Source organism: Pelophylax lessonae (genome assembly GCF_965119305.1).
Source record: "Pelophylax lessonae genome assembly, chromosome: 2".
Lineage (NCBI taxonomy): Eukaryota > Metazoa > Chordata > Amphibia > Anura > Ranidae > Pelophylax > Pelophylax lessonae.
Window position 1 is genome coordinate 112,360,446 of NC_138769.1, and position 25,958 is coordinate 112,386,403.

Here is a 25,958-nt window from a genome sequence, read left to right on the forward strand (position 1 = left end):
TTGGGGCCTAGTGTGGTTGTGTACGTGTGATATACATACACTTTTTTTGGATCATATTTTCTATTCCGCTATTTAATCAAAAACCTTTGGGGATCAGTTAAATTGGGGGATAGTCTGTGTTGGTACGTGTGAGAGAGATCCACCTTTCCAAGTTGTTGGGGTTCATCTCATACTTCTGATGGTTTGAGGGTGCTGCCTGTTCCATACTCCCCCTACTCCTAGCCTTTTAGGGGTACAAACAATAGTAATTGGGGCCTAGTGTGGTTGTGTACGTGTGATATACATACACTTTTTTTGGATCATATTTTCTATTCCGCTATTTAATCAAAAACCTTTGGGGATCAGTTAAATTGGGGGATAGTCTGTGTTGGTACGTGTGAGAGAGATCCACCTTTCCAAGTTGTTGGGGTTCATCTCATACTTCTGAAGGTTTGAGGGTGCTGCCTGTTCCATACTCCCCCTACTCCTCATCTAGCCTTTTAGGGGTACAAACAATAGTAATTGGGGCCCAGTGTGGTTGTGTACGTGTGATATACATACACTTTTTTTGGATCATATTTTCTATTCCGCTATTTAATCAAAAACCTTTGGGGATCAGTTAAATTGGGGGATAGTCTGTGTTGGTACGTGTGAGAGAGATCCACCTTTCCAAGTTGTTGGGGTTCATCTCATACTTCTGAAGGTTTGAGGGTGCTGCCTGTTCCATACTCCCCCTACTCCTCATCTAGCCTTTTAGGGGTACAAACAATAGTAATTGGGGCCTAGTGTGGTTGTGTACGTGTGATATACATACACTTTTTTTGGATCATATTTTCTATTCCGCTATTTAATCAAAAACCTTTGGGGATCAGTTAAATTGGGGGATAGTCTGTGTTGGTACGTGTGAGAGAGATCCACCTTTCCAAGTTGTTGGGGTTCATCTCATACTTCTGAAGGTTTGAGGGTGCTGCCTGTTCCATACTCCCCCTACTCCTCATCTAGCCTTTTAGGGGTACAAACAATAGTAATTGGGGCCCAGTGTGGTTGTGTACGTGTGATATACATACACTTTTTTTGGATCATATTTTCTATTCCGCTATTTAATCAAAAACCTTTGGGGATCAGTTAAATTGGGGGATAGTCTGTGTTGGTACGTGTGAGAGAGATCCACCTTTCCAAGTTGTTGGGGTTCATCTCATACTTCTGAAGGTTTGAGGGTGCTGCCTGTTCCATACTCCCCCTACTCCTCATCTAGCCTTTTAGGGGTACAAACAATAGTAATTGGGGCCTAGTGTGGTTGTGTACGTGTGATATACATACACTTTTTTTGGATCATATTTTCTATTCCGCTATTTAATCAAAAACCTTTGGGGATCAGTTAAATTGGGGGATAGTCTGTGTTGGTACGTGTGAGAGAGATCCACCTTTCCAAGTTGTTGGGGTTCATCTCATACTTCTGAAGGTTTGAGGGTGCTGCCTGTTCCATACTCCCCCTACTCCTCATCTAGCCTTTTAGGGGTACAAACAATAGTAATTGGGGCCTAGTGTGGTTGTGTACGTGTGATATACATACACTTTTTTTGGATCATATTTTCTATTCCGCTATTTAATCAAAAACCTTTGGGGATCAGTTAAATTGGGGGATAGTCTGTGTTGGTACGTGTGAGAGAGATCCACCTTTCCAAGTTGTTGGGGTTCATCTCATACTTCTGAAGGTTTGAGGGTGCTGCCTGTTCCATACTCCCCCTACTCCTCATCTAGCCTTTTAGGGGTACAAACAATAGTAATTGGGGCCTAGTGTGGCTGTGTACGTGTGATATACATACACTTTTTTTGGATCATATTTTCTATTCCGCTATTTAATCAAAAACCTTTGGGGATCAGTTAAATTGGGGGATAGTCTGTGTTGGTACGTGTGAGAGAGATCCACCTTTCCAAGTTGTTGGGGTTCATCTCATACTTCTGAAGGTTTGAGGGTGCTGCCTGTTCCATACTCCCCCTACTCCTCATCTAGCCTTTTAGGGGTACAAACAATAGTAATTGGGGCCCAGTGTGGTTGTGTACGTGTGATATACATACACTTTTTTTGGATCATATTTTCTATTCCGCTATTTAATCAAAAACCTTTGGGGATCAGTTAAATTGGGGGATAGTCTGTGTTGGTACGTGTGAGAGAGATCCACCTTTCCAAGTTGTTGGGGTTCATCTCATACTTCTGAAGGTTTGAGGGTGCTGCCTGTTCCATACTCCCCCTACTCCTAGCCTTTTAGGGGTACAAACAATAGTAATTGGGGCCTAGTGTGGTTGTGTACGTGTGATATACATACACTTTTTTTGGATCATATTTTCTATTCCGCTATTTAATCAAAAACCTTTGGGGATCAGTTAAATTGGGGGATAGTCTGTGTTGGTACGTGTGAGAGAGATCCACCTTTCCAAGTTGTTGGGGTTCATCTCATACTTCTGAAGGTTTGAGGGTGCTGCCTGTTCCATACTCCCCCTACTCCTCATCTAGCCTTTTAGGGGTACAAACAATAGTAATTGGGGCCCAGTGTGGTTGTGTACGTGTGATATACATACACTTTTTTTGGATCATATTTTCTATTCCGCTATTTAATCAAAAACCTTTGGGGATCAGTTAAATTGGGGGATAGTCTGTGTTGGTACGTGTGAGAGAGATCCACCTTTCCAAGTTGTTGGGGTTCATCTCATACTTCTGAAGGTTTGAGGGTGCTGCCTGTTCCATACTCCCCCTACTCCTAGCCTTTTAGGGGTACAAACAATAGTAATTGGGGCCTAGTGTGGTTGTGTACGTGTGATATACATACACTTTTTTTGGATCATATTTTCTATTCCGCTATTTAATCAAAAACCTTTGGGGATCAGTTAAATTGGGGGATAGTCTGTGTTGGTATGTGTGAGAGAGATCCACCTTTCCAAGTTGTTGGGGTTCATCTCATACTTCTGAAGGTTTGAGGGTGCTGCCTGTTCCATACTCCCCCTACTCCTCATCTAGCCTTTTAGGGGTACAAACAATAGTAATTGGGGCCCAGTGTGGTTGTGTACGTGTGATATACATACACTTTTTTTGGATCATATTTTCTATTCCGCTATTTAATCAAAAACCTTTGGGGATCAGTTAAATTGGGGGATAGTCTGTGTTGGTACGTGTGAGAGAGATCCACCTTTCCAAGTTGTTGGGGTTCATCTCATACTTCTGAAGGTTTGAGGGTGCTGCCTGTTCCATACTCCCCCTACTCCTCATCTAGCCTTTTAGGGGTACAAACAATAGTAATTGGGGCCTAGTGTGGTTGTGTACGTGTGATATACATACACTTTTTTTGGATCATATTTTCTATTCCGCTATTTAATCAAAAACCTTTGGGGATCAGTTAAATTGGGGGATAGTCTGTGTTGGTACGTGTGAGAGAGATCCACCTTTCCAAGTTGTTGGGGTTCATCTCATACTTCTGAAGGTTTGAGGGTGCTGCCTGTTCCATACTCCCCCTACTCCTCATCTAGCCTTTTAGGGGTACAAACAATAGTAATTGGGGCCTAGTGTGGTTGTGTACGTGTGATATACATACACTTTTTTTGGATCATATTTTCTATTCCGCTATTTAATCAAAAACCTTTGGGGATCAGTTAAATTGGGGGATAGTCTGTGTTGGTACGTGTGAGAGAGATCCACCTTTCCAAGTTGTTGGGGTTCATCTCATACTTCTGAAGGTTTGAGGGTGCTGCCTGTTCCATACTCCCCCTACTCCTAGCCTTTTAGGGGTACAAACAATAGTAATTGGGGCCTAGTGTGGTTGTGTACGTGTGATATACATACACTTTTTTTGGATCATATTTTCTATTCCGCTATTTAATCAAAAACCTTTGGGGATCAGTTAAATTGGGGGATAGTCTGTGTTGGTACGTGTGAGAGAGATCCACCTTTCCAAGTTGTTGGGGTTCATCTCATACTTCTGAAGGTTTGAGGGTGCTGCCTGTTCCATACTCCCCCTACTCCTCATCTAGCCTTTTAGGGGTACAAACAATAGTAATTGGGGCCCAGTGTGGTTGTGTACGTGTGATATACATACACTTTTTTTGGATCATATTTTCTATTCCGCTATTTAATCAAAAACCTTTGGGGATCAGTTAAATTGGGGGATAGTCTGTGTTGGTACGTGTGAGAGAGATCCACCTTTCCAAGTTTTTGGGGTTCATCTCATACTTCTGAAGATTTGAGGGTGCTGCCTGTTCCATACTCCTCCTCCTACTGCTCAACCATCCTTTTAGGGGTACAAACAATAGTAGTTGGGGCCTAGTGTGGTGGTGTACGTGCGAGATACATACACTTTCTTTTTGATCATATTTTCTATTCCGCTATTCAATTAAAACCTTTGGGGATCAATTCAATTGCGAGATAGTCTGTGTCGGTACGTGTGAGATCCACCTTTCCAAGTTGTTGGGGTTCATCTCATACTTCTGAAGATTTGAGGGTGCTGCCTGTTCCATACTCCTGCTCCTACTGCTCAACCATCCTTTTAGGGGTACAAACAATAGTAATTGGGGCCTAGTGTGGTTGTGTACGTGCGAGATACATACACTTTTTTTGATCATATTTCCTATTCCGCTATTCAATAAAAACCTTTGAGGATCAATTGAATTGCGGGATAGTCTGTGTCGGTACGTGTGAGATCCACCTTTCCAAGTTTTTGGGGTTCATCTCATACTTCTGAAGATTTGAGGGTGCTGCCTGTTCCATACTCCTCCTCCTACTCCTCATCCATCCTTTTAGGGGTACAAACAATAGTAATTGGGGCCTAGTGTGGTTGTGTACGTGCGAGATACATACACTTTTTTTGATCATATTTCCTATTCCGCTATTCAATAAAAACCTTTGAGGATCAATTGAATTGCGGGATAGTCTGTGTCGGTACGTGTGAGATCCACCTTTCCAAGTTTTTGGAGTTCATCTCATACTTCTGAAGATTTGAGGGTGCTGTCTGTTCCATACTCCTCCTACTCCTCATCCATCCTTTTAGGGGTAGAAACAATAGTAATTGGGGCCTAGTGTGGTTTTGTACGTGCGAGATACATACACTTTTTTGGATCATATTTCCTATTCCGCTATTCAATAAAAACCTTTCTAGGGCAAGATCTTAAATTACAGAAATATGAGGAGACCGTCAAATAAGGGCCGTGGCCTGGGTCGTGGTGCTGCTGGTAGAGCTCCTGTTGCAAGGAGAGGACGTGGTCGATCTGTGCCAGCTACACGCACAAGTGAAACACCTTCCTCAAGTGTGAGTAGGCGACAGAACCTGCATCAGTATTTGGTAGGGCATCAAACGCCCCTAGAAGTGATGAGGCCAGAACAAGTTGAGGCGATAGTAGATTGGTTTGCTGCTGACAGTGCCTCCAGTTCCTTCACATTGTCTCCCACCCAGTCTACTGCAGAAAGGTCAGAGTTGGCACCTGCAGCCAATGTCCAACCATCTTTCACCTCACCCCCTTGCAAATCAGGCCAGCAGTCTGAGCCCCAAGCCATACAGCAGTCTCTTATTCTTTTTGAGGACTCTGTCAGCAGGGTTTCCCAGGGCCATCCACCTAGCCCTGCCCCAGAAGTGGAAGAGATTGAGTGCAGCGATGCCCAACCACTTATTTCTCAAGATGAGTACATGCAAGGATCATCGCAGCACGTCTCCGATGATGACGAAACGCAGGTGCCAACTGCTGCGGCGTTCAGCATTGTGGAGACCGACAAGGAGGGCAGGGGTGAAGACTGGGTGGAAGATGATGTGGAGGACGATGAGGTCCTCGACCCCACATGGAATGAACGTCATGCAGGTGACCTGAGTAGTTTGGAGGAAGAGGCGGTGGTCGCACAGAGCCACCAGCACAGCAGAAGAGGGAGCAGGGTGCAGAAGCGGAGCGGCCGTGCCCTAGACACTACGCCCGCTACTGCCCAACGCAGCAAGGGAACGAGCGCACCAAAGTCAGCTCAAAGGAGTTCTCTAGCGTGGAAGTTCTTTAGAAAACGTGCTGATGACAGGACACGAGTGGTTTGCACCCTGTGCAATCAGAGCTTGAAGCGAGGCATAAACCTTCTCAACCTGAGCACAACCTGCATGATCAGGCATCTAAGTGCAAAGCACGAGCTGCAGTGGAGTACACACCTTCAAAACCAAGAAACGTCTCTGGCTCATCCTGCTTCCTCTTCTGCTGCAGTCTCGGCCGCTCCAGCCACATCTGTAGTGATACCGGCACCTGCCACCCCGCAAACAGACGATCTGTCAGCAACACCACCACCTGGGTCACCAACAACCATCTCCACAATGTCCCGTGGAAGCGTTCAGCTTTCCATCTCCCAAACACTTGAGAGGAAGAGGAAGTACCCCCCTACCCACCCGCGATCCCTGGCCCTGAATGCCAGCATTTCAAAATTATTGGCCTTTGAAATGCTGTCATTCCGTCTGGTGGAGACGCACAGTTTTAAAAACCTTATGTCGGTGGCTGTCCCACAGTACGTCGTGCCCAGCCGCCACTACTTTTCCAGGCAAGCCATCCCTTCCCTGCACAACCAAGTGGGGGAAAATATCAGGTGTGCACTGCGCAACGCCATCTGTGCCAAGGTCCACCTAACTACGGATACGTGGACCAGTAAGCACGGTCAGGGGCGTTATATCTCCCTAACGGCACACTGGGTAAATGCAGTGGCGGATGGGCCTGAGGCGGATAGCAATTTGGCGCATGTCCTTCCACCACCGAGGATTGCAGGGCGCTTCAGTTTGCCTCCTGTTCCTAACTCCTCCTACTCCGCTTCCTCATCCTCTACCGCCTCCTCATCCGGACAGCGTAACACCTTCACCACCAACTTCAGCACGGCCAGGGGTAAACGACAGCAGGCAGTTTTACAACTTGCCTGTTTGGGGGACAAACCACACACCGCGCAGGAGTTGTGGAGGAGCATGGAACAGCAGACAAATGAGTGGTTGCTGCCAGCGAGCCTCAAGCCCGGCCTGGTGGTGTGCGATAACGGGCGAAATCTCATAGCAGCTCTGGGCCTAGCCGGTTTGACGCACATCCCTTGCCTGGCGCATGTGCTGAATTTGGTGGTGCAGAGGTTCCTTAAAAACTACCCCGATATGTCAGAGCTGCTGCAGAAAGTGCGGGCCGTTTGTGCGCACTTTCGGCGTTCTCACCCTGCTGCTGCTCGCCTGGCAGCGCTGCAGCGTAACTTCGGCCTTCCCGCTCACCGCCTCATATGTGACGTGCCCACAAGGTGGAACTCCACCTTGCACATGCTGGAAAGACTGTGCGAGCAGCAGCAGGCCATAGTGGAGTTTCAGCTGCAGCACGCACGCGTGAGTCGCTCTGCGGAACAGCACCACTTCACCACCAATAACTGGGCCTCCATGCGAGACCTGTGTGCCTTGTTGCGCTGTTTTGAGTACTCCACCAACATGGCCAGTGGCAATGACGCCGTTCTCAGCTTAACTATCCCACTTCTATGCCTCCTTGAAAAAACAATTCGGGCGATGATGGAAGAGGATGTGGCACAGGATGAGGAGGAGGAGGAGGATGAAGAGGTAACATTTCCAAGGCTTTCAGGGCAGTCATTCGCAAGGGGCTCCGAGGGTGGGTTCCTGCACACGCAAACGCCAGGGACGCAATTGTCCAGCAGGGGCACAGTTCTGGAGGATGAGGAGGATGAGGAGGAGGAGGAGCTGGAGGAGGAGATGGAACCATGTTCACAGCAGGGTGGCACCCAGGCCAGCTCATGGCCATCACTGGTGCGTGGCTGGGGGGATACAGAGGACACGGACGATACACCTCCCACAGAGGACAGCCTTTCGTTGCCTCTGGGCAGCCTGGCACACATGAGCGATTACATGCTGCAGTGTCTCCACAACGACCGCCGAGTTGCCCACATTCTAACTTGTGCTGATTACTGGGTGGCCACGCTGCTGGATCCCCGTTACAAGGACAACGTACCGTCCTTAATTCACTCACTGGAGCGCGATCGCAAGATGCGCGAGTACAAGCGCACGCTGGTAGACGCCATGCTGCTGGCATTCCCATCTGACAGCGGGGCCACAGTGGAAGCACAAGGCAGAGGAGGAGGAGGAGGAGGTCGCCAACGCAACCAGGGCACCGCCAGCACCTCAGAAGGCAGGGTTAGCATGGCCGAAATGTGGAAAAGCTTTGTCAGCACGCCACAACAAACAGCAGCACCAGCAGCTCAGATGGAACGTCTTAGCAGGAGGCAGCATTTTACCAACATGGTGGAGCAGTATGTGTGCACACGCCTACATGTAGTGAATGACGGGTCTGCCCCCTTCAACTTCTGGGTCTCCAAATTGGGCACATGGCCTGAGCTTGCCCTTTACGCCTTGGAGGTGCTGGCGTGCCCTGCAGCCAGTGTATTATCTGAACGGGTATTTAGCACGGCTGGGGGCGTTATAACAGACAAGCGCAGCCGCCTGTCCAGAGACAATGTGGACAAGCTCACGTTCATTAAAATGAACCAGGCATGGATCCCACGGGACTTTTCCGTACCTTATGCAGAATAGCAATGGATACCGACCTTACCCACCCATTGTTCCATTTTTGCTCTTTCTCACTCTTTTGGGGTGTACCCTCATTTAAAATTTTTGAAAAGAAGCAGTGTTGGCTACCTCGTCCTCCTCCTCAGGGCCAGATTAATGTAGGGGCTATTGGAGCTGCAGCTCCAGGCCCCTACCTTTTATATAGGCCCCGGGTTGGCCATATTCACTGTTACCGCTCTTCTGTCACTTGTAAACACAGAAGTCTGGCTTCTATGCTCGCTTCCCCAGGCAGCACCCTCAGAACCTCCCCACACAGCGTGAAGGCCGGACAAGGAGGGACAGTTGGTGATGCATGGATGTGTTTATGGGCTTCAGAGACAGCATCCCATGTTGAATTAGGCATGCATGGCTGCACCCTTCCTCCTCTGGGTGCATGGCAAGGCACGGCCCTTAAGGCCCTTCAAAATCCTCAGCACCAAGCCCATGATGCTGTTAATCCGGCCCTGGTCCTCCTCCACCGCCGCTTCCACCTACACCGCCCATAGGTGTGCGCAGCCTATTGCATTAAGGTGTGCACCCCAAAGTTGAAATACACATGCATGTGTTTGCCAGCAGGGAGAGTAATGTATCGGGGCCATGTACCTGTAGGCAAGGAGAAATAGAGCAGAGCAGGTCCCAGGGAGATCTTTCCCATCTCCTCACTGGCAATGCTATGTGCCCTAGGTGATTAGGGTGTGCCCAGGCACACCCAGCACACCCTGTGCGCACGCCTATGTCACCGCCACATCCACCACCACCTCAACCTCCCTCCTACTCCATATGGGCCTCGTCCTTCAGAGATGAAGAAGAACATTGTTTTATTTTTCTGTTTTTTTTTGTTGTTTTAAGTTATTTCCCTATCCACATTTGTTTGCAGAGCACTTGCCATGCTCTTAATTACGTTTTGCTGCCATTTGCAGCACTCTAGCCCTTTCCTTTGGTGTTTTAGAGCCATTTTAGTGCCTTAAAGTTCGGGTCCCCATTGACTTCAATGGGGTTCGGTGTCCGGGAAAAGTTCGGTAAAAGTCCGGGACACGGACCCGGACTTTTTTTTAAAGTTCGGCCGAACCCGTCGAACACGGACATCTAGGTGTCCGCTCAACCCTACTCATAAGCCTTCCATTCATGAAGTCTGTCAGTTTTTTGGTCTATTGATGATCAACTTTTTCTGCAGCAGCAACAACAGCCTCTCAGATACTGTTCAGAGAGATGTGCTGTTTTTCTTTACCTTAAACCCACCTTAAACCTGTTTAAGAAGGGCCCACAAGTCAGGTTTAGATCAGGTGAGGAAGGGGGCCATGTCATTATTCTTTCATCTTTAAGGCCTTTACTGGTTAGCCACGTAGTAGAGTACTTAAATGCATGCAATGGAGCATTGTCCTGCATTAATATCATGGTCTCTTTAAAGATGCAGAATTTTTCCTGTTCCACTGCTTGAAGAAAGTGTCTTCTAAAAATTTGCAGTAGGATTGAGTTAATTTTGAGTCCATCTTCAACCCGAAAAGGTCCAACTAGCTCATCTTCAATAATACTAGCCCATACCAGTACCCCACCTCCTTTCTGGCATCTGAGTGGAAGTGGAGCTATGTGCCAATTACTAATCCTGCCACAGCCCCATCTATCTGGTCCATCAAGAGTCACTCTCATCTCAACAGTCCATAAAACCTTTGAAAAATCTGTCTTCAGAGATTTCTTGGCTCAGTCTTGATGTTCCAACTTAAGCATCTTTTTTAGTGATAGTCGGGTTTCAGCCTTTCTTACCTTGGCCATGTCTCTGAGCACTGAACACCTTGTACCTCTGGGCACTCCAGGTAGGTTGCAGTTCTGGAACATAACAGCACTGGAGGATAATGGGTTCCTGGTAGCTTCACATTTGATTCTTCTCAAATCTTTGTCAGTTAATTTGTGTCTTTTTTTTCTCAAAACGTTTCTTGCAACCCTGTTGACTATTTGTTATAAAACATTTGATGGTTTCGTGATCACACACCAAAATCTTCAAGAGTGCTGCATCCCTCTGAAATGCAGTTTACAATTTTGATTTTTCAGAATCAGCTAAATCTCTTTTTTGGCCCATTTAGCCTGAGGAAAAGAGGCTGGCTAATAATTATGCACACCATGTTATAGGGTGTTGATCTCCTTAACCCGCATCCTCCCTCATTACACAAATACACATCACCTGATATGCTTAAATCCATCAAGCATTCACGTTTATAAAGCTTGGATTTGGACAATATTCATAAAATTTATGATTTGGTCAAAATACTCACTAACTCACCTAATAATTGTTTTTCTATCTATGCCTACTTACAAGCCAATGGGTTATAAAATCTTACCGGACAAAATAACTATACATTATCATGGACATATCTATGAATATATGAATGAATATATACTGTATATGAATATATATTTAGAGGGTAACAAAATGTTGCAATGTATCTATGTTGATTGGATACAAAAAGATTTTATCCCTACAAATTAGCCTAATATTGGGAAAAGGGTTCTTAATATCATAAGATGTTTGTTTTTTGCAACATACACCCGGCGGCCTTGCCGAGTGTGTTCTCACGCTGCGGCTTCCCCCGCACCCTTTGGCAGCACACATGGTATTGGGGGATGCCTAGTGTGGTTGCCTTGGGATCTCCTTGAGAGAGCAGGACCTCACCACTTCACACAACTCCCTGGTAAGTCTTTTCTTTTTAATTGTACTTTTTTTATTTTTTCATCTTTCATACAGTAAGTCAACCCCTTTTATGTATAATCTTTCATGTTTCACAGTTTTTTTTCACAATTATGAGACCGCACCTGGCTGTGGGATTTGGTGTCTCCACTAACCCACACACCCCTTTGTCCATCATATTTTTTATGCCTTTTTTATGCCATTTAGTATCACTTATGTCGATCGATTTATACTATTATTTATATTTACTCTTTTACATCAGTCACTGATTGGCTTCCTGGATTGTTTTCAACCTAAATCTAGGTACATGGACACACACATCGTCACCAGTAGTCCTGCTCTCCCTGTGACCCCCTGTGCCAACCTGAGCCCCCCCACGGTTCCCGGGTCAGATCTTCCAGCAGACCACCGTTTCCAGTGCTTCCATGCTAAGACTGATCTAGTAATAATGGAGCCTTCATGTTTGCTCCGTCCTTTATTTGACACTCCACTCCATATGTGCAAACACATATCAGTTACAATACTATTTTACCTTATAGATTCATGATGTACACCTACTCCTGAGGAAGCAAATTATATTTTGCGAAACACACAGAGTATAAAGGGTTATATTTAGAACATTTCTGAAACCCATACACATGTCCCAATGTGTAATTCCCTTCAGTGGATGCCTAAGCTCATCTTTCATAAACACATATAGGCTTCATACAGTGGTTTATTGTAAACACTGTTTACAATAAACCATTTTTCAGCTTTAAAAACTCACCTAAGCTGGATTTTTTTTAGGTAATTTTTTAGGTAATTTTAGCAGCATTTGGTGTTTGGGAGTTTATTTATTTAATTGGCCAGAATTTTAATTTATTATGGCCATTAAAATTAATAAACTCTGAAGTGCTAAACGCACCTAACTTTTTTCATGCCCAAAAGCTCCCCTCCTAAACATGATTCTTCTGCGCTCAGGATAGGAGCTTTGACTGCCTCTAAGCTCTGATGCTTCCAGGGGCGGACTGACCATTTGGGCACTCGGGGCAGTAGGGGGCCCCATGAGAGGCCCCACAAGTCATACATGGGCAGTACAGTTAGGTCAGTCTAAATAATGTGTCCGCCTGACATGCTTTTATAGAAAGGAACGTGGCTCCGAGCTGGACCTGGCGGTCAGGTGAGGGGAGCACGAGATGGAAAAAGACAAGGAGGCATGATGAGCGGGGGACTGTGGGTGATGGTGAGGGGATCGACAGGGGAGGCAGTGGTGGCAGCGGCGACACCCGTACTACAGCTGGAAGAAGCTCACCTCCTGAAGTAGTGGGTCAGGGTCCAGGGCTGTCGTGTCTTGCTACTGCAGCTGGTGATGGAGCCAACTTTACCACGGCTAATATAGTGATGAAGGAACCCTGTTAAAATGATCTGAGTACATTACAGGCATCTAAAAGCTGTAGAACATTAAACAGATTGTTTAATGGTTTAATTAATAATTCGTTTTTTGGCGGGGTCTCCTGGTGTAGTATGAGGGGATAGGGAAGCCCCCTCTCTCACCCCGTTCCTTTCTCACCTCTCTTCCTCACTCCCCCTCTGTCTCTCTTTCACCCCCTCCCTCTGACTCCCCCTCTCTCTCTCATTCACCCCCTGCTCCTTCTCTCTCACTCCCCTCTCTCTCATTCACCCCTGCTCTCTCTCTCTCACTCCCTCTTCTCTCTCTCACTCACTCCCTCTCTCTCACCCCCCTCTCTTCTTTCACCCCCCCTCTCTCTCTCACCCCCCCTTTCTTTCTCACCCCCCTCTCTCTCTCTCCCTCTCTCTCACCCCTCTCTCTCACCCCCTCTCTCTTCCCCCTCTCTCCCCCCTCTCTTTCTCACCCCCCTCTCTCTCACCCTCTCCCCCACTCACCCCCTCTCTCTCTCCCCCCTCTTTCTCACTCCCCCTCTCTCTTACTCCCCCTCTCTCTTTCACCCCCATTCTCTCTCCTCTCTCTCACTCCCTCTCTCTAGCCCTCCTTTTTCTCTCTCTCACCTCACTCTCTGTCACCCCCTTCCCTCTCTCCCTCTTTCTCTCTCACCCCCTCTCTCAATCTCCCTCTCTCCCCCCCCCTCACTCTCTTTCCCTCCCTCTCTCTCCCCCTCACTCTCTCTCACACCACCCCCTCTCTCTCTTACACACCTCTCTCTAAACCTCTTTCTCTCTCACCCCCTCTATTTTTCACCCTCCTCTCTCTCACCCACCCCTCTCACTTACCCCCCTTTCTTTGGCCACCCCCTCAACCCCCTCTCTCTCTCTCTCACACCCCTCACTCCCTCTCTCATCCCTCTTCTCTACACAAGGCAAATAACCTCTCAGTCATCGGTCATCTTTACTGTATCTGTAACCAGCAGACGCTGTAACCAGCAGACGGAAAGAAGCCGAGATCTTCCATGCAGGCTATGCTGCAGTAGATATTTAAATGTTCCCTCTACGCAGCTGAGCTGCAGTTTGTAGGTGGGGCCTGGTGTGGGTGTGGCTTAAGTGGGGAGACAGGGGGCACCGTGATCTCTGATTGTCCGGAGGCCCCATGAGTTGTCAGTTCACCCCTGGATGCTCCTAAACTCTGGTTAAAGCCTATGTGTGCGTGGACACACACTTTTGTTCAGTTGAGTTCAGGGTCTTTGGCATAAAAGCACCAAAAGCTCCCAAACATGAATTTAAGAGCAGCAGTGTACATGAGGCCTTAAGAAAAAGGAACCTTCCCAATGTGTCACATTCCCTGATCATTAAGCACAACAGTAAAAAGAATGCAGGAGGCAGGACGTCTGAGGCAACACAAATTTTGCATAAAATAACATCATTTTCACAAACCATCACAAACATAACGTTACAAACTATCCATAGACAAAAATGAGAGCAATTTAGGAACTTACAACCCCAAGATTTCTATCACCCACCAAACTACAGCAATAATGTAGGCATGAAAAGAAAGAGAAAAGTGAACAAATAAACTCCCAAACCCCCTAATATTCAACACTAATTTTCAGGATTTAAAACATTCTGCTTCATCAGGAGCATCTGATGAAGTTGAATGTTTTAAACATGGGAAACTCATTGAGCTGATGCTATCTGTCACAACCATTATGGGAGTGTAATGTTAAATGTTAGGGAGTTTGGGGGATTCTTTCCTACCCCTCCCTTTCTTTTTGTGCCTAATAAACACCAGTTCTTATGGAGTTGGAGATTCAGTCAGTATCAATAGGGCCCTCAATGCTGATAAATATAGACAGATACTTATCCATCATGCCATACCATTAGAGAGGCATGTGATTGGTCCCAAATGTATATATTGCAGCAGAACAATGACTCCCAAACATACAGCCAAGGTCATTAAAGTGGAGTTCCACCCTAAAATGTAACTTCCGTCCATCTTCTTGCTCTGGGTCACCTGAAAAACAAATGGCAATCGCAATTTTTTTAATTTTTTTTTTACTTACCTTGTTTTAGAAGAGAATATACTCACCTTACTTCCTCTTCCTCCCTCGGCGGCCACGGCGAGTCGTCACTTCCTGGCTTGCAATGATTCCTGGGAGCTGAACGTCATCGCTCCCAGGAATCAGAAGCTGTGCAGGGATGATGTTGCAGTCCCAGAAGTGACGGCAGGGCCGGTGCAGCGCAGTGCATCGTGGGACCGAAGAGGACGGAAGAGGACGCAGAAGAGGATCGGGCTGGCTTCAAGCTGCCCACACCTGAGATGGCAGTGCTGGACAATACATTTTCAAGGTAAGTATTTCTTCTTGCAGGTAAGTGCAACCCGGGACAGTTCAGAGGCTAGCCATTGGGGAATGCACTAGTCCTGACTGTCCCGAGGGTATTTTTATGTATTTTTTTTTGTTTTAGGTGGAACTCCGCTTTAAGAACTATCTTCAGTGTAAAGAAGAACAAGGTTACGTGGAAGTGAGGGATTGGCCCCACAGAGCCTTGATCTCAACATCATCTGTCTGGGATTACTTCAAGAGAAGAATTTGAGGCAGTCAATATCCACAGAAGATCTGTGGTTGGTTCTCCAATATGTTTGGAACAACCTACCTGCCGCGTTCCTTCAAAAAATGTGTGCAAGAATACCTAGAAGAATTGAAGAATTCATGCTGTTTTGAAGGCAAAGGGTGGTCACACCAAATATTGATTTGACATGGATTTCTTTTTATTCATTTACTTACTAGTTTAGCAATTGATAAATATGAACTAATAACACATCTATTTATGAACGCATGCCTAATTTACAGCATTTTTCACACCTGCCTAAAACTTTTGCACAGTACTATATATATACAGTATATATATATATATATATATATATATATATATATATATATATATATATATATATATATACACATACGCTCACAAAATCACAGGCCACATTATTAGGTACACCTTGCTAGTACCAGGTTGAACCCCCTTTTGCCTTCAGAACTGCCTTCATTCTTGCTGTAGATTTGTCGGCTGCACATCCATGAAGCAAATCTCCTTTTCCACCACATCCCAAATATGCTCTATTGGATTGAAATCTGTTGACTGTGGAGGCCATTGGAGTACAGTGACCTAATTTTCATGTTCAGGAAACCAGTGGTGAGATGATTTGAGCTTTGTGACATGGTGCATTATCCTGCTGGAAGGAGCCATCAGAAGATGGGTACACTGTAGTCATAAAGGGATGGACATGGTCAGCAACAATACTCAGGTAGGCCGTGGCATAAAAGATGCTTAATTGGTACTATGGGGCCCAAAGTGTGCAAAGAAAACATCCCCTACACCATTACACCACCAGCCTGAACCAAGGCAGGATGGATCCATGTTTTCATGTTGTTTACATGTTGCTCTGACCCTACCATCTAAATGTAGCAGCTGAAATCGAGACTCATCAGACCAGACAATGTTTTTCCAGTCTTCTTTTGTCAAATTTTGGTGAGCCTGTTTATATTGTAGCTTCTGTTTCCTGTCTTAGCTGACAGGAGAGGCACCCATTGTGGTCTTCTGCTGCTGTAGCCCATCTCCTTCAAGATTCGATGTGGTGTGTGTGCAGAGATGGTATGGTTATGGTGGTTATTTGAGTTACTGTTGCCTTTCTATCATCTCAAACCCTCTGCCCATTCTCCTCCTCCTCGAAATTTTCGTTCACAAAACTGCCGCTTACTGGATATTTTATCTTTTTCGGACCATTCTCTGTAAACCCTAGAGATGGTTGTGTGTGAAGATCTCAGATGATCAGCAGTTTTTGAAAAACTCAGACCAGCCCATTTGTCACCAACAACCATGTCATGTTCAATGTCACTTAAATCCCCTTTCTGCTAAATGCATTGAGTTGCTGCCATGTAATTGGCTGATTTGCAATTTGTGTTACCAGATAATTAAACAGGTGTACCTAATGAAGTGGTCGGTAAGTATATATATATATATATATATATATATATATATATATATATATATACAGTGGGTACGGAAAGTAATCAGACCCCCTTAAATTTTTCACTCTTTGTTATATTGCAGCCATTTGCTAAAATCATTTAAGTTCATTCTTCTTCCTCGTGAATGTACACATAGCACCCCATACTGACAGAAAAACACAGAATTGTTGACATTGTTGCAGATTTATTAAAAAAGAAAAACTGAAATATCACATGGTCCTAAGTATTCAGACCCTTTGCTGTGACACTCATATATTTAACTCAGGTGCTTTCCATTTCTTCCGATCATCCTTGAGATGGTTCTACACCTTCATTTGAGTCCAGCTGTGTTTGATTATACTGATTGGACTTGATTAGGAAAGCCACACACCTGTCTATATAAGACCTTCCAGATCACAATGCATGTCAGAGCAAATGAGAATCATGAGGTCAAAGGAACTGCCTGAAGAGCTCAGAGACAGAATTGTGGCAAGGCACAGATCTGGCCAAGGTTACAAAAAGATTTCTGCTGCACTTAAGGTTCCTAAGAGCACAGTGGCCTCCATAATCCTCAAATGGAAGACGTTTGGGACGACCAGAACCCTTCCAAGAGCTGGCCGTCCGGCCAAACTGAGCTATCGGGGGAGAAGAGCCTTGGTGAGAGAGGTAAAGAAGAACCCAAAGATCACTGTGGCTGAGCTCCAGAGATGCAGTCAGGAGATGGGAGAAAGTTGTAGAAAGTCAACCATCACTGCAGCCCTCCACCAGTCGGGGCTTTATGGCAGAGTGGCCCGACGGAAGCCTCTCCTCAGTGTAAGACACATGAAAGCCCGCATGGAGTTTGCTAAAAAAAACACCTGAAGGACTCCAAGATGGTGAGAAATAAGATTCTCTGGTCTGATGAGACCAAAATAGAACTTTTTGGCCTTAATTCTAAGCGGTATGTGTGGAGAAAACCAGTCACTGCTCATCACCTGTCCAATACAGTCCCAACAGTGAAGCATGGTGGTGGCAGCATCAAGCTGTGGGGGTGTTTTTCAGCTGCAGGGACAGGACGACTGGTTGCAATCGAGGGAAAGATGAATGCGGCCAAGTACAGGGATATCCTGGACAAAAACCTTCTCCAGAGTGCTCTGGACCTCAGACTGGGCCGAAGGTTTACCTTCCAACAAGACAATGACCCTAAGCACACAGCTAAAATAACGAAGGAGTGGCTTCACAACAACTCCGTGACTGTTCTTGAATGGCCCAGCCAGAGCCCTGACTTAAACCCAATTGAGCATCTCTGGAGAGACCTAAAAATGGCTGTCCACCAACGTTTACCATCCAACCTGACAGAACTGGAGAGGATGTGCAAGGAGGAATGGCAGAGGATCCCCAAATCCAGGTGTGAAAGACTTGTTGCATCTTTCCCAAAAAGACTCCTGGCTGTATTCGATCAAAAGGGGGCTTCTACTAAATACTGAGTAAAGGGTCTGAATACTTAGGACCATGTGATATTTCAGTTTTTCTTTTTTAATAAATCTGCAACAATGTCAACAAATCTGTGTTTTTCTGTCAGTATTGGGTGCTATGTGTACATTCATGAGGAAGAAGAATGAACTTAAATGATTTTAGCAAATGGCTGCAATATAACAAAGATTGAAAAATCTAAGAGGGTCTGAATACTTTCCGTACCCACTGTATATATAAAAAAAATTTTGCCCATACATACACCTTAACCACTTGCTGACCGCCCGCTGCCGCAGATATACTGCGTCAGGCTGGCTCGGCTGCACGAACCAACGTATAGGTGTGTTGTTTTGCGGGAGCGCTCCTGGGGGCCTCCATTAGGAAGCAGGCACCTGCGATTGCTCCCCATGGAGAGAGAACGACAATCTGCTGTTAACACAGCAGACCGTTTTTTCTGGAATGAACACAGAGCGCCTGTGATCCTCCTATTTAGAATGACAGGTCTCTGTGTTGATTCCACAAGTCCCTCCCCCATACAGTTAGAAAACACTCCCTTAGGCTCACACCTAACCCCTGGGTTAACCCCTTCTGGCACGTAGGTCCGCTGGAAATTGCCCACAATAATTTGCCATACCTCCCAGATTTTTTTCAGTTTGGGCGCAGGATGCGTGGCCTCATCAAACTCCTCATAGTTCGTGAAGTGGAAATACTTCATAATCAGGGAGAAGCGATACTCAGACATCACGGTGCCAAAGAACGGAGTGGCCAGTAACCTGTTGGTGGTCCAGTACCATTTCTGGAACGGTTTCCCCACCAACCCCTGAAGAAAGAGGAGTCCCATAAACAGCCACATGTCCTCTTTCGTTACCGGTTCCCACCTTCTGCTTCGGGAAAGCCTGGCATGCAGCGTAGCTGATTGCTGCTCTTGGTAGCCATTTGTCTCAGTGACAATTATTTCAATTACCTCCTCAGTGAGGAATAATTGCAGGTAGGCCAGAGGATTGTCACGCTCGACATCTACCTTCATCCCAGGTGATCCGGTGAACGGGAATCTTGGGGGTGCTACCTGGTCCGCATCGCAATCAATAGCGCACCAAGTGCGCACATCGCTCAGGTCAGGTGCAGGGTCATTGCCGTTGTCACTTGCCAGATCCGTGTCAGTGTCAGACGACAAATCACCGCATGACTCGCTATCGCTCACTTCTGCGAGCACCTCCGGGTCGCTGTCAGCTGGTCCAAAAGCGCTTTAGACTGGCGCTTTTTTGATGCCATAATATATATATTTTTTTGGGCACAAATCACAAGTATACTGTAAGAAGGGGCACTGTACTGTCAGATGTGTGATTATCTGTGGTGATACAGTGTAATCCTCTCAGATTACATTGTATCACCTCTTTTATTTAGTTTCACTTTTCAAAACTCCCGCCCAGTTCCGCTTCTGTGCGCCGCCTCTGCTCGCAGGGAACGGAACCAGGAAGTCAGACGCCGGTCACCCGGCGATCGGAGCGAAGGACATCGCTGGATCGCCGGGACAAGGTAAGTGCATTGACTCGGGGAGCTAATGGGGCTCCGCTGGCACTCTGCAACACTACCCCGAGCGTGACTCGGGGTTACCGCTCCTGATAGAAAAAATCAACCCCGAGTCACGCTCGGGATTACCGCCAAGGTGGTTAAGGAGGCGAAACCTTCCAGCCTAGAAGTGGTTAATCGCAAAATTTTATTCTGCAGACGTGCAAACATAACAATGCCTGCTCAGTCTATAAAATACTCACATTTCAACAAAGTTCTACTAAAAAGGAATGTAATACGACCTTACTGCAATTAAGAGAAGCAGTTCATAACGTGTTAGAGAAAAGGCTAGGATGGATTGGGTCTGGATTAATAAAATAAGAAACACCTACCTCTCCCTGTAAACCAGCCTAACAAATAAGGTACAGAAGGTCTGTTCTGTCAGTTGTCAATCAAATCCAGAAACTGAGCTACCGCCAATGCTGTGTTAAAAAAAAAAAAAACAATAATATGTGCAGAGCAGTGACTTAACCAGCCGATTTAACCATTGATATAGCAATGCCTTGTCCAAACATGTGGAAAATAGTTCAGCAATATCATTCTCGAAATACTTACCATGAAGTTCGATGATTATTTCAAAGCATGATATTTACTTCATTAGCAATAAAAAAAAACATTAGATGTTAATGCCCTGCTCCTGTTCCACTTGCTGTTTATATCAAAGGGAAGTAAACACTGCTAATTTGTAAATGTTTAGGGATTTTTACAGACTCAAAATGATTCCATTGGGAAAAAAAAAAGTGATTGTAAGAGGCTGATTTTACATATTTAACAAAACTGCCATCTAAAATTCACATGTGAGGTCAACCATAACTTAGCAGCAGTGAAGAGAAAAAAAGAAAAACAATTAAAATGTGTTTTCCCAAAAGAAGAAAGGCTTTAAAGTAACCCTTTGCATTGGAAGTAGATTTTTATATATCAATCTGAATGTAGGATAGCTCTGGAATCTGCACATACTTTATATTACCAGCACAGTGCCACTGGACTCCAGGCACTTTGGTAATTCTATATGGAAACCTCAACTTTCTCTCCAGCAATAAGCACCCAAGGGGAACATGGCAAGTGTGCATTGACAAACAGTGGCGGCTGGTGCTCAAAATCTTTTTGGGGGGGGCGTAAACAGAAAAATGTAATAGGCATTGCTTCGCGGCAAAAAACACGGTAAAAAAATTGCACACCAGGATGGGAAATTATATTTTACATGTTGCTTCTGGGCCATCAAACAGGAAGGGGAGATCAGGAAATGGATGTTCGCTGATCTCTCTTCCTTCCACCTGGCGCTACCTGCCATGCCAGTCCTGGGTCTGTCCATGGCTGCACAGAGCCCGTGTGTGGGAAGAGGAAAGTGGCCGGCGGTGGTGTGAGGAAGCGATCTGGTGGCTGCACTGCTACTAGATTGTTTCTGATTGCCAGCAGTTAGCATGACCGATTCACATACACTAAGCGAGATGCCGTCTTTTAGGTCTTGGTTTCACTTCGGGGCAGTAAAAATGCACAGCTGAGCCGAATTTACCATCACTTAATTACTCCCCCTTATGATGCAAACGCACTGCCACCATCATAGGTACAGTGTTAATTTCGTCGACTAAAACCGACTAAAACGTTTTAGTCGACTAAATTAACACAATTTTAGTCGACTAAAATACGACTAAAACAATTTAGATGACTAAAATACGACTAAAACTAAAATGGCATTTTAGTCAAAAGACTATAACTAAAACTAAATCGAAATTTGCTGCCAAAATTGGTGCATGCTCAAAGCTTAATACCATAAATAATAACATATTAGATTTTTCACTCCAGGACCAGCAGAAGTATATAATGAGTTTGGAAATTGTAGAGAAATGCTTAAATAATGCATTACAAATTACAATTGAACTACACCCATTCGATTATAGATGACTAAAATGAGTTTTAGTCGACTAAAATGTACTAAAACTAAAACACTTGCAAAAAACTAAAATGGGACTAAAACTAAAATGCCATTTTAGTCCTAAGACTAAGGCTGGCCATACACTATACAATTTTCTTGTTCAACTTTCCTTTAGATTTACCAAAACCATATAATATAAGTTCAAACCTGAACACTTTCAATTTGTATGCAATCAGGCAGGCCCTTGCACTACATAGTTGAAGGTAAATCTAAAGGAAATTGAATAAGAAAATTGTATGGTGTATGGCCAGCCTAAGACTAAAACTAAATTGAAATTTGCTGTCAAAATTAACACTGCATAGGTAGTATTACACACCCCCAGTGGATGACACCATTGGGAATATGTACAAGATTCCCTGGCACCACTGTCCTACTGCATATGATGGTGGCAGTGCCTTTGTAGCACATAGGTGAGTGGTTGGGTGGCGGTAAATGCAACTCAGCTGTGCGTTTTTTCCTGCTCCACAAACATATGTGAAAACAAGACCTAAAAGGAAGCATCTCACTGTGTTTATAATGATGATGATCATCGTCATCATAGCACAGCAAGTGCTGTGTAGCAGTCTGCATTGACTTGCCATATGTAATACAACAGGTGCTGGTGCTGTATCTTTCTGTACTACCTTTGATAATGATAGAGAAGTGCTCTGAAGTTCACTTGCCTGCCTGTGCATTAGGATCCATGTGCTTGGCTGTCAGCAGCATCCCTGTCCTGTCTCCTTTGGCCACACCTGTACAGCCTCTATCTCCTCCCCCCTCCCTCCTCAGAACAGAGGAAGGTAGATCACTCCGCCAGGGAAAAGCAGTGAGTGGCTGGCTGAGAATTTAACAGCAACAAAGCACAGTGGAGCCTGCATCTGCCAGCCGAAAATGAAAAAATAGTCCCCTCTCTGCTCTTGCCTCCTGGGCCCCTCTGCTGGACTAATGGGGCCCAGAGAAATGTACTTTAAGCCCTGCTATGCCTAGGAAGTGGAACCTGGCTGAATCTAGATAAAACGAATGCACTACAGTGTTAACCACTTCCTTACCGAGTCATGTAAAATGACGTCGGCAAGGTGGTTGTCTAGATCCGGGCCGCCGTCATATGACGTCGGCCCGTTCTAGCTGCTACTGCGCGCCCCCGGCGGCGCGCAGCGGCGCGATCAGGGATGAGGCTCGTCCCTCGGACATAGCCCATCACTGATCAAGGTAAACAGCCAATAGAAATTGGCTGTTTACCACGTGATCGGCTGTGTCAATCACAGCCGATCACATGAGCGGCTCCAGCACGAGCCGCTCGTTCTCTCTGCAATGCGCGCCCCCGGGGGCGCGCAGAGCAGCGATCGGGGACGAGGCTCGTCCCTCGGACAGAGTCGATCCCCGATCTAGGTAAAGAGCAAATGAAATTGGCTCTTTACCACGTGACCGGCTGTGTCCAATCACAGCCGGTCACAAATGTCAACAGAGAACACGGTAACTAGCTGTCACCGTGTTCTCCTCCTCACACACTGATCCTGTGTGAGGAGGAGATTGTGGTAACAGCTAGTTACCAAGTACAGTGCACCCTAAACACACTGATTGCCCCCCCCCCCCAATAAAGAGCACCTGTCACTAGCCCATCAAAGTACCCGAGTACCTGTCATCAGGTACTCAGATGACAGGTACTCGGGTACTCTGATGGGCTGGTGACAGGTATTCGGGTACTCTGATGACAGGTACTCGGGTACTCTGATGACGGATACTCTGATGACAGGTACTCGGGTACTCTGACGGGTACTCGGGTACTCTGATGACGGGTACTCGGGTACTCTGATGACAGGTACTCGGGTACTCTGATGACGGGTACTCGGGTACTCTGATGACAGGTACTCGAGTACTCTGATGACGGGTACTCGGGTACTCTGATGACGGGTACTCGGGTACTCTGACAGGTACTCGGGTACTCTGACAGGTACTCGGGTACTCTGATGACAGGTACTCCGGTACTCTGATGACAGGTACTCGGGTACTCTGATGACGGGTACTCGGGTACTCTGATGACAGGTACTCGGGTACTTTGAGTACCTGTCAACGGAGTACCCGTCATCAGAGTACCTGAGTACCTGTCACCTACCCATCAGAGTACCCGAGTACCTTCCACCTGCTCATCAGAGTACCTGACGCCTGAAGTACCCAAGTACTTGCCGCCTGCTCATCAGTACCCATCACTACTCATCAGTACTCATCAGTACCTATCACGTATCAGTACTGATCATCAGTACCCATCAGTACAGTATCACCTATCACCTATCAGTCAGTGAGTACTACTCATCAGTACCTATCACCTGCCCGTCACCTGCCCATCAGAGTACCCGAGTACCTGTCACCTGCCTATCGGAGTACCCGAGTACCTGCCACCTGCTCATCAGTACCAGAGTACCTGTCACCTGCCCAACAAAGTACCCGAGTACCTGTCACCCTTCATACAGCCACCATGTCCAAGTCCAAAAAGGTTTATATACGTCGTCCGTTTAAACCTAAATACCGGTGTTATGGTAGCAGATAGCTGCCATAACCCTGGTATTTTTTTAAACGGTGGACGGTTGGCTTTCCGATAAGGGTGGTCCCAGCGGCGGATTCGCCGTGGGATCACCCTTTCGGGATGGCGGAAAAGGCGCCCCCCCCCCCTCCCGACGCGTTCCGGTCCTTTTCCCCGCTTACCGGACCCGCCGGCAGCGGGGAAAGCGATCCGGTCCCGAATCCTCACAGACAGGATGTCGAGTGAGGGCAAGCTTGCCCTCACTTGACTCTATGGTCTTGGAGGACCGGAGCTACGGAAAATGTTGTTGCCTAGCAACCAGTTTAAAGGTCCTTTTTTTTTTTTTTTTCATTTTATATTATAATTATTATTTTTTTTTTTTTTTTTCTATCTTTTAGTGTACTTGTGAGATCTGAGGACTTTTTGACCCCAGATCTCACAAAAAAGAGGTCCTGTCGTGCCTTTTTCTATTACAAGTAATGTTTACATTTCTTTTAATAGAAATAAAAATGATCAATTTTTTTTTTTTTTTAAACGGTGTAAAAATAAAAAATAATAAATAAAATAAATAGTAAAAAAAAAAAAAAAAAAAATTAAAGCGCCCTGTCCCCGTTAGCTCGCGCGCAGAAGCGAATGCATACAGAAACCCCGCCCACATATGTAAACGGTGTTCAAACCACACATGTGAGGTATCGCCGCGATTGTTAGAGCAAGGGGAATAATTTGAGCCCTAGACCTCCTCTGTAACTCAAAGATGGCAACCTGTAGAAATTTTTAAATTGTCGCCTATGGGGATTTTTAAGTACCAAAGTTTGTCACCATTCCGTGAGCGTGCGCAATTTTGAAACATGACATGTTGGGTATCTATTTACTCGGCGTAACATTATCTTTCACATTATGGAAAAAAATTGGGCTAACTTTACTGGTTTCTTATTTTTTAATTAAAAAAAGTGAATTTTTTCCAAAAAAACTGCGTTTGGAAGACCGCTACGCAAATACGGTGTGATAAAAAATAGTGCAATAATCTCCATTTTATTCTCTAGGGTCTCTGCTAAAAAAAAATATATAATGTTTGGGGGTTCTAAGCAGTTTTCTAGCAAAACAACTGATTTTAGCTTGTAAACACCAAATGTCAAAAATAGGCCTAGGCAAGTGGCTAGGATGCATGATGATGCTCCTTGGATGTTAGGCCCCTCTATATGGCTAGGCTGTGAAAAAGTCTCACACATGTGGTATTGCCATACTCAGGAGGAGTGGCAGAATGTATTTTGGGGTGTCATTTTTGCTGTGTACATGCTATGTGTTAGGAATATCCTATAAATTGACAACTTTGTGTAAAAAAAAAAAGTTTTCATTTTTTTCCCACATTTTCCAAAAACCTGTGGAAAAAAATGATATGTTCAAACGACCCATAATGCCTCATAGAATATACGTTGGAGTGTTTGCTTTCCAAAATGGGGTCATTTTGTGGACTTTTCCATTGTATTGGTGCTCTAGGGCCTTGAAAAGTGTGATAGGTAGTAAGAAAGTTTTATGTGTATTTATGCTCCTAGAACGCCTGAATGTGCTTCTTGGACGTGGAGTCTCTTTTTGTGGCCAGGCTGTGTAAAAGTCTCACACATGTGGTATCGCCATACTCGGAAGGAGTAGCAGAATGTATTTTTGGGTGTAATTTTTGCTGTGTACATGCTATGTGTTAGAAATAGCTTATAAATTGACAACTTTGTGGGAAAAAAAAGAAAAAAAAAATTTTTTCTTCATTTTCCCAAGAATTGTGGGAAAAAATTACAACTTCAAAAAACTCACCATGCCTCTTACTAAATACCTTGGACTGTCTACTTTACAAAAAGGGGTCATTTGGTCGGTA